Below are 9,631 nucleotides of genomic sequence, written 5' to 3'. Positions count from 1 at the left end.
GAGGGGAGAGAGAAAGGAGAAAGGACAAGGGGAAGAGAGAGGGGGTTGACCTTTTAAGTGGAGGAGAGGAAAAGGGACACCCGGCGGGGCAACAGTGAAGAAAAAGGAGGCACGGTGGGGATGGGCTACCCGCAGGCATGAGGTGGCCTATTTTACCTTTCTCATATATTTACATAATCATACTTTATTTTTTTCTTACTTTTCCAATGCCTTTTATCACTCGCTCCCTAAGAGGGGGTTTTCATGGGGTGGGGACGAGAGAAGAGGGGTATGGGAACTTGGCTTGTGAAAAGCCCCCATCATTAGCCCTCCCCTTTTGGCTAGAGGCATGTATGTCTCTAGCTCATCTGTTTGATCATTATCGTCGGAGGTGGTGGCTGATGGTGTGTTCTCATCTGGAATGTCAATTGGTGGAGCCTGGTCAAATCGAAGAAAATAAGGTTTAAGTAGCCAACCATTTACCCTGGTTTTTTGAAGTTTTCCATCAGCCTCCATAAGCTAGTAGCTTCCATTGGCATACTTTTTCCTGATGATGAAAGGGCCTTCCCATTGGAGTAGGAGTTTCTTATCCTTGCGCGTGTCGAAGCGATTGTCGTAGCGGAGCACCAACATTCCTTTCTTCAATTCTTTTTTCTGGAGATGCTCATTAAAGCTAAGCCGTCTTTGCTCTGCTTGTGCTTCATAATAATTTATTGCTTCTTCTCTGTCTAGCTGCAGTCTTTCCAAGTTGATGATGTGATCTCTCAAATGCATGTTGGGCTGTTGAAGCTGGCTTGCCATTACTCTGAGACTTTGTAGTTGTACTTCAATGGGCAAGATTGCTTCCTTACCAAATACTAGATGATACGGTGTGAATCCCAAGGATGTACGAAATGAAGTTCTGTAGGCCCATAAAGTTGGTAGTAGATACTTATCCCAGTCTCCAGGATGATTGTTTACCTGCTTGGTAATAATTTTAGAAACCATTCCATTTACCTTTTCAACTAGGCCATTACATTGAGGGTAATATGGTGAAGAGTGCCTCCTTGTAATGCCCAGTTTCTGCATTAAGTCTCCTACCAAGTCTGCTCTGAAACCTGGCCCTCTATCAGAGATGATCTCTAAAGGTGTGCCAAACCTACAGCATATGTGCTCGTAGATAAATTTAGCTACCTCTACCGCTGTGATTCTAGTGGTGGCTGTAGCCTCTGCCCATCTAGTCATGTAGTCGACCCCCATGATAATGTAGAATTTTCCTGAGTTGGCCCTGGGTAATGGCCCAATGGCATCAATACCCTATTTTTCAAATGGGCCATATGAGAGAATAGGTGTCTGTGGTTCAGGCATAAGTGACCTAGTGCCGGCTTTTTGACACAACTTACATGTTTTGCACCAGTGGTGTACATCACGGTTGAGGCTAGGCCATATGAAGCCTGCCTGCAAGATTTTCCTACTTGTTATGTCTAGGGCAAAGTGACCACCACAAACCCCGTCGTGACAGCTAGCAATAACTCCCGTGATTTCCTGAGAGAGAGGTACCTTCCTGATTATTTGGTCCTTACCCTTACAGTACAAACCGTCATTGATGAGTCGATACCTTGTGGCCTTCCGCGTCAGCCATTGCTTCTATCCCTTTGTTAAATCTGATGGGCATTCCCCTGTTTCCAAAAAATGCATGATGTCAGGCAAGGCATCACTTCCTTGAAATAGAGGGAGCTTTAGTTTTATTGCTCCAACCACCACTTCCTGTAGTCTTTCACTTGCTAGGGCATCTGCTTCTTGGTTTTGAGCCCTTGGGATATGGTGTATTTGAACTTCTTCAAACTTACCCAACAAGGTTTTTACACCACTTAAGTGAGTCCTTAAACTAGGATTCTTGCATGTCCATGCTCCATTTACTTGCCTTACCAGAAGTAGAGCATCCCCAAATACATTAAGGCGTTGTACACCTTGCGAGACGCACCATTGTAGACCCTTGGTTAGTGCTGCATACTCAGCTTCATTGTTAGAATGTGAATCTAACAATTGGCCCAACAAAAATACCTTTGTCCCTTTGTCATCAAAGACCACTATGCCTGCAGCTGCTTTGTCGGACGCTCGCTTGTAGGCTCCATCAAAGTAGAGAGAGTATGCTCCTTCTACCATCGGTGGTACTGGAGGTAATCGGGCTTCTCCTTCCTTAGATTGCTTCTCCTTCCTTTCAAAGACTTGGTAGGTCATGAGTCCCCCCAAACTTGCCCTTGTCGTGCTTTCTACCTGTACCGTGTAGTCAAACTCTTGCAGACGAACTAGCCATTTAGTAATTCTAGCAAACACATCCATGTGTTGTACAACATAGGGAAATATTTCATCCGTGGTTAGAATCACAAATTGCTTAGGCAGCAAATATGACCTAAACTTTGTAGTTGCAAATCTAAGAGCTAGGACTAAGTGTTCCACATGGGTGAAACCTTTCTCTCCTGCTGTCATCATTCGACTAGAGAAGTAGATTGGCCTCATGAAAGATGTCGTCATATCCTTTTGGAGTAGCATAGCCCCCAATGAGTCATAACCAACACTTGAGGTGACATATAATTTTTCATCCCACTTAGGTGGTGAGATAGTTGGCAGAGTGTCTAAGACCTCCTTTACCTTGTTGTAGTGATGTTCGCTTTCCTCGTCCCAAGTGAAAGTTGATCTTTGAGTGAGTTGTTGCAGTGGTAGAACAAGTTGTGATAGTAGATGTATGAATCTGCTTAAGTACCTCACCTTCTGTAGAAAAGAGACCAGTTGGCGTGCGGTCGTTGGTGAAGGTAGGGCTATGAGTGCGGACACCTTACTTGGGTCGGCGTTGATACCTTTTGCTGAAATTTCATGGCCTAGTAGAATGACTTTACTCTCCCCAATGTGGCATTTATCCACATTTAATTGCCCACCTAGGCTCTGCAACCTGGCCAAACCTTCAGTTACCTTTTCTAAATGTGAAATATGGGAGCTATATATACAAAAATCATCAATGAACACTCTTATGGATGTTACAAAGAACGGTTGAAAAACATATGTGACATATCTTTGGAATGTGGCAGGTGCATTTGTGAGACCAAATGGCATAACCCTGTATGCAAAACAACCCCATGGCGTGATAAAAGTGGTTTTTAGCTGATCTTCCAAGGCTATGCGTATTTGAAAGTATCTAGAATAACCATCACAGACGGTATAGCATTGAAAACCCGCTACTTCATTCAGAATTTCATCCAAGAAAGGGAGAGGAAAGTGGTCTCTCTTTGTAGCTGCATTTAGTGGTTTGTAGTCAACACAGACCCTCCACTTACCATTCTTTTTAGGCGTCACCACTACGGGTGACACCCATTCTGAGTTTTCTACAGGATAGATGAATCCCGCCTCCAGCAGTTTCCTTACCTCGGCCAAGAGTGCCTTTTCTTGTATGACCCCCAGTCATCGTAGCTTTTGCACAACTGGTTTTACCCCTTCCTTCAGCTTAATATGATGTTCCACCACTATAAAGCCTGTGATTCTTTCATAGTTGTCAATGAACAGGTTAGGAAATCCCATCAACATTTGCAAAAAACTATCTTTCTCCTCAAGTGTAAATTCCGTAGACAACATACCCTTCAACCTACTTCCTCCTAGGCCAGGTGATTTGCTCTCCTCTTCATTGGGTTGCCCTTTTGGTGATGGATCACCAGTTGTGCTTACTCTTTGTGGATCCTTCATAATGATACCCATCACATCAATGGAACTGTCACTTTGGTCTGTGGATGTGGTCTCCTCCTCAGAACTGGAAGATTCGCTAGTGGTTTCATCTGCCGATGTTTCCAGATTCATTTGCTTCTGTTTGCCAATCCTCATGTCGTAGTAGATTGTCTCCCCTTTCTTACCGGTCATGCGTAGAAGGCCAGTACCCCAGTCCTGTTTTACCTTCATGGCCATCAACCATGGCCTTCCCAAAATTAGTGGATAGCCCTCCCCCTTAGTAGGCATCACAAAAACATCTACCTCTACCTCAGTGTTGAAAGCTTTGATTTTCACGGCACTTACCACACCCACACACTTAACTTTTGCGTTGTTTGCCATCTTTGCCTTGCATGGAGAAGGCCTGTCAACCTCGAGCCCTAATCGAAGCATCATAGCTTCGCTCATTACACAGATTTGTGCACCTCCATCAATGTAGGTGTTTCCAACCCTCTTTCCTTTTATGTTTACGTCGACAATTGGAAGGATGTCATCCATGTTGCATCCCAAAATTGCTCCGGCTACCTTTGTTTTGGAGCGTCTTGTACTTACCATTTTAGACCATTGTCGCCTTACTTTTGGTGCAAGATGTAGCAGTTGTGGCCATATAATCTTCGGTCCTTGCTCTGCCACATCCAATGTTAGATCATAGGGCTTAGAACTTTCCCCTAGCTGGAAGTCGGTGATGCCCAATTTCCGTCGTGGCCTGGATGGCCTCTTGCTAGTTTCTCCTCTCATGCTTCTCTCATCATCTGATTGTGTAGCTTTCTCCCTCCTAGCTCTTTTCACAATCATGGCTTCAAGTGGTTCTAAAAAGGTTACCTTCTCCTTACCCTTGTCCCTCTCCTTTGATCTGGGTGGATCCACTACTACGGCTTTTCCTTTCTCTTCTAACCTTATGATGTTTACAGGGCGATCAGGTGGTGGGGCTGGTGGAAGAGGTGGAATGGATGCTTGTAGTGGTGTCTGAGGTGGACGTAGAATTTGTGTTGGTGCTCGGGGTGGGGGTGTTCTTTCTCTAGGGGGTGACAATTGGTTTCTCCTACCTCCTCTATTATAGTTTTGTTGTGGTTTGGGACAGTAGTACATACCGTGACCGTCTTCTCCGCAGTTGTAGCAATGATACTCCCTGTTTTATCGTCGTGCTCTTCCAGGGTCTTGATCTCTTTCTTGACTCCTCCCTTGTTGTATTAAGTGGACAGACAAATTCTGCGGTTGGTCAGCAATATGGGCCAACATATCTTGTTGGTCATCTCTTACCCCAAGAGCCGGCGGTGGTGGTGGAATGGTGGTTGTCGTAGTTGCTGGTCGACGCGATGTTCCTGATGCTGTTGACTCGGTTTCTTTGGCTTTCATTCGCAGCTTCTTGTCTTTAAGGCGAGCAATCTCAACGGCTAACTCGTACGTAGCCGGGAATCTACCTTCCACCTTCTCCTTGAGAAGCGGCCATAAGCCATGCGTGAACCGATCTTTTTTTAGGAAATCGGGTGCAGCTTCCCCCCTAGCCAGTGACTCAACCCACCGTTCCCACAAATCCACAAATTTGGACTCATAGGTGGCATATTCTAAAAGACCCTCCTGCTTCAAGTCTCTCAACTTGTCCCACAACTTTTCTGAAGTGGTACCTCCCCCAAAGCGCCTCTTAAAAGCGGTTTTTAAGGGTTCCCAGTCATCCTTGGTTGCTTGTGGAAGTGCATTGTACCATGATCTAGCTTCTAGCTTCATGAGATGCTTAAAGATTCTAACCCGGGATTCATCCGTATCTTTGTTGCTCACTACACATGCTACTTCAAAGTCATCTAGGAAGTCTGTTACCAAATCCTCCCCCTTCTTTCCTTTAAATGTTGGAAATGCTACACTTGCCATGATTACTGAGAGAGAGCTAGAAAGACACACTGCTTAACTTGCAAAAGTTTTTTTCTTCTTTACAAGGAGGCATGTATACCCTCTTATACTAGGACATAGATTAAAACTTCAAACGGTACATTGCCTTGTACCAAAGGTAAGACAAATGGTTGATCTGATGCCAGAACCTCCAAAAACCGCTCCCCACCCGGCATGGTGTCAATGACGTGCTGGTAGTGAGCCTTCAAATCCAGTATTACCTTGATTGAGCGTACACGTGTTGGTATGTGTGATCTGTCTTGAGGTAGGTTGTACTGATTCATGTGAAGCTTAGAGGTGCTTAGTCACTGTCCAAGCTTGTGGGAGAGGGTGGTGTTCTTTCCTGAAACAAACTCACTAGATCCTTAGTTTCTCTAGTGAGAGTGTGAGCCAATGCTTCCGTTATCTGTGCTGCAGCATCAGGTGCGACTTGAAAACTGACTGTGATAATTACCTCGGTGACTTGAGTTACCCGATTCTCAAAGTAGAATAGTGTTGATTCTCTATTGTGTAGAGCTCCTTCCATTTTGTTGTTGTGGGTTGGTTGTAGATTGTGGACATGGTTTCGACCTTCTCCTTCTTCTTCTTGGCACTTGGCCTATGTATATCCACTGGGTTTGGCGTGTTGGTTGACTCTCCCACTGCAAATCGATTACCGTTACGCCTGGCACTCGAGCTTCGATGGAGATGCGGAGTTCGTCTAGTTGTGCTTCGAGCTCTTCTTCTTCTGTCGTCCAATTAGCAAATCCTGCTAGCCATTCATCCATTCACAATAGTTTAAGGGTTTCAGTCTTGTAAACTGAAAGTTTTCATGAAAAGATCCTCAGTGGGGGCACCAAATGACGGGAGCAAAGCGAACCTCGAACCCCGACGGCCTCTAAAACACCGGGGACCGAATGGCACGCCTCTAGCCTGTCATGGTAAAGCAAACAGGGGGCACCACCTAGCTTCAGCGGCTAGGACGCAAACAACACACCACCATAACAAAGTTTTCATCCAAGAGAGATGGATGCTTGGGAGTAATGATGAAGAGGAAAGGGAACGAGATCAAGTGAGAGAGAGAGAGAGAGAGAGAGAGAGAGAGAGAGAGAGAGAGTGAGGGAGGGGGTATAGCGGCTTAGTACTTAGGCACCACAAAAGGATGGCGAATCCGCACACCCTTCACACATACACAAGCTCACTTCAAAACACAAGACTAGGTGGCGATTCCGCACACCTCACATGGGAAAAACATTGCAAGAAAACATACTCACAAAACCTCAAGCTTTATTTAGAGAATTAGGCGATGAAATGGGGAGCATAGGGTAGGGGAATGAGAAGGGAGAGAGTGGTAGAGCACATGGTGGATAGGTGGGAGTTGATGGCGAAGACTCGCACGAGGATTATGGCCATCATCCTTCATTTAGTTGCCCTTCATCTTCCATAGCCAAGGGTGTAGAGGTCATGCTCAAAACAAGCATGGTGATTGCGGTGATGGTGATGGTGATGGTGTGGGTGTGTGTGTGGTGCACTAGGCACACACAGTGCATAGTGTGTTCTTTGGTGATGTTGTGTCCTTAGTGTGATGGTGACCCCTCTTTATAGAGGGGAGGAGGGGGGAGAAATTCTAGAATTTAGAAATGAAGAAATCATTATCTACATAGGCCATGTGACTGTGGGCCCCACTTGTCTGGCTGTGTGTATATGTGCCAGAACAGCAGTCTCATGAGAGAGAGACTAAGAGAGAGAGATGGGTTGATGAAAAAAAGTGAGAGGTGACATGGAGAATAAAGTAATTACAAGAGGGGAGAGAGGGGAGTGTGTTCAGAGGTGAATCTGTGTGCAGATGTGTGTGAACACAAGAAAAATCAGGTAACCACCGGGTGGGGATGGGTCTGTGGGCACCTTTTTCAGTGAAACTGAGTGTGTGTGAGTGTGGGGGAGGTTATTTAGGTACAAGACAAGAGACATGGTGCCCTTTAGAGAGAGGGGGGTATTTGGGTCATGGGATATGATAGGAGAGAGAAAGAGGGGGTGGGGTATACTATTTTTGGAAGATAGGGTAAGTTGCATGTGAGTTAGGGTGCGTTATTGGTGAGTTATAATGCATTATTGGTGAGAGGTGGGGTAGCTTGAGGGGAGAGAGAAAGGAGAAAGGACAAGGGGAAGAGAGAGGGGGTTGACCTTTTAAGTGGAGGAGAGGAAAAGGGACACCCGGCGGGGCAACAATGAAGAAAAAGGAGGCAAGGTGGGGATGGGCTACCCGCAGGCATGAGGTGGCCTATTTTACCTTTCTCATATATTTACATAATCATACTTTTCCAATGCCTTTTATCACTCTCTCCCTAAGAGGGGGTTTTCATGGGGTGGGGACGAGAGAAGAGGGGTATGGGAGCTTGGCTTGTGAAAAGCCCCCATCACTGCAACCCATGCATGTGAATATTTATGTAGATAGGAAAATATTCTACCAATAGAAGATTGTGTATCTGTTTAGTGCTGTGATGCTAGGAGAAATCCTTAGCTTCCCAAACCCTATTATTCTCCCCGTGCTAGATTACCACATCTCTTTCAATGTTTCCATTTTTATCCTGTTTTAAATCCATCCACCCAACATTTTAAAAGCCGCTATGCACCAGTGAGTCATTTGTGATTTTTTTTCTTTTAACAAAGAGTTTGTTATTTCCTGCTCATTGAGGTACCACCATGGCAAGTGTCCTTTTCCCCACATTTAGTGGCAAGAAGGGAGAAGACATCACCATCAATTTTCTGGATGACTTTGCCATCGCTTGTGTGGTTTCCAACAAGGATGATGATGCCTCACGACTTTGAATTTTTCCTCTAATGATGAGAGTAGAGGCCAAGTCTTGGTACAATGCTTTGCCACAAGCTACCAAGAATGCATGGGGTGTAGAGGTTTGGTGGAAGCACAACCTCAAAAAAGTTATGGCAGCTGCTGCTGACAGAGTTGAAGTAGGGAGGTCTACTAGAGTATGCCACTTATGAATCCAAGTTTGTGGATTTATGGGAGCAATGGGTTGCCTCACTAGAGGAAGGTGAAGGAGCACCTAATTTCCTGAAGAAGGACCGTTTCATTGCTGGCCTGTGGTGGTCGCCGCTTGAAGAGAAGGTGAAGGGGAGGTTCCTTGCATGAATTGGCAGTGGAAGTAGCCCGCCTTAAAGACAAGAAGTTGCGCATGCAAGCAAGAGTCAACGATTCAGATGAATCGAGCTCAATCCGACTAACCCCAATGATTGCAACAGCTGCTCAAAGAACTCAACCACAAGAGGAATCAGAAGAACAACAAGACTTGTTGAGTCGCATCACTACTCAGCTTGAAAGTTTATCTGTGCATCTGGTGTAGCAAGGGCATGCACCTATCAGAAATCCAGAGCAAGAAAGAGGACAACGAAGGAAAAACCAAGAATACCGCTACTACAATTGCAGGGAAGACGGCCATGGCATGTATTATTGCCCACATCAGAGAAGGTAGAAATTCAATAGAGGAAGAAGGAAAAATCAGATTTCTCCACCAAGGGTGAGGCCACCGCCGCCCATGCAACCAATCCCACCAGTTCAAGTCCTACAGCCACCAATGCAACCACCACACAATCACCACTTACACTTATCCTATGCCCACCACCAATTGGTATGCACACACCAAGTTTCATTGGTCTTGCAAAAGAGGTCAAGATGAAGATAACAGAAGAAGAGTCAAGTGAGAAGTTCGTTCAAAGGACTGAAGCAGTGGAACAAGAGATTAAAGAATCAAAAGGTGCTATCCTAGTGAAGGAGGTAAGTCAAGAAAATCATGCTACCAATGTACATCCCTAACCTTGAATGAAATAGACACCAACACGAATCGACATCATTGGGCAGTAAGGGTAAGAAGGTGTAAAGTGTTGATCAGGCCTCGTCAGAGTAAGAGGAATGAAAAGAGCATAGAAGACACAAGAGAAGAGGAAGACCAGGCTGCTAGCAAGGCTTTGCAGAAGATGGACAATGTATCAAGCAAAGGGGAGGGCTTTGAAAACAGAAGCCTTTACATCATCATGGACC

Source organism: Adiantum capillus-veneris, chromosome 3, assembly GCF_014529385.1.
Source record: "Adiantum capillus-veneris isolate H3 chromosome 3, ASM1452938v2, whole genome shotgun sequence".
NCBI lineage: Eukaryota > Viridiplantae > Streptophyta > Polypodiopsida > Polypodiales > Pteridaceae > Adiantum > Adiantum capillus-veneris.
Note: the sequence above shows the minus strand (reverse complement) of the source record.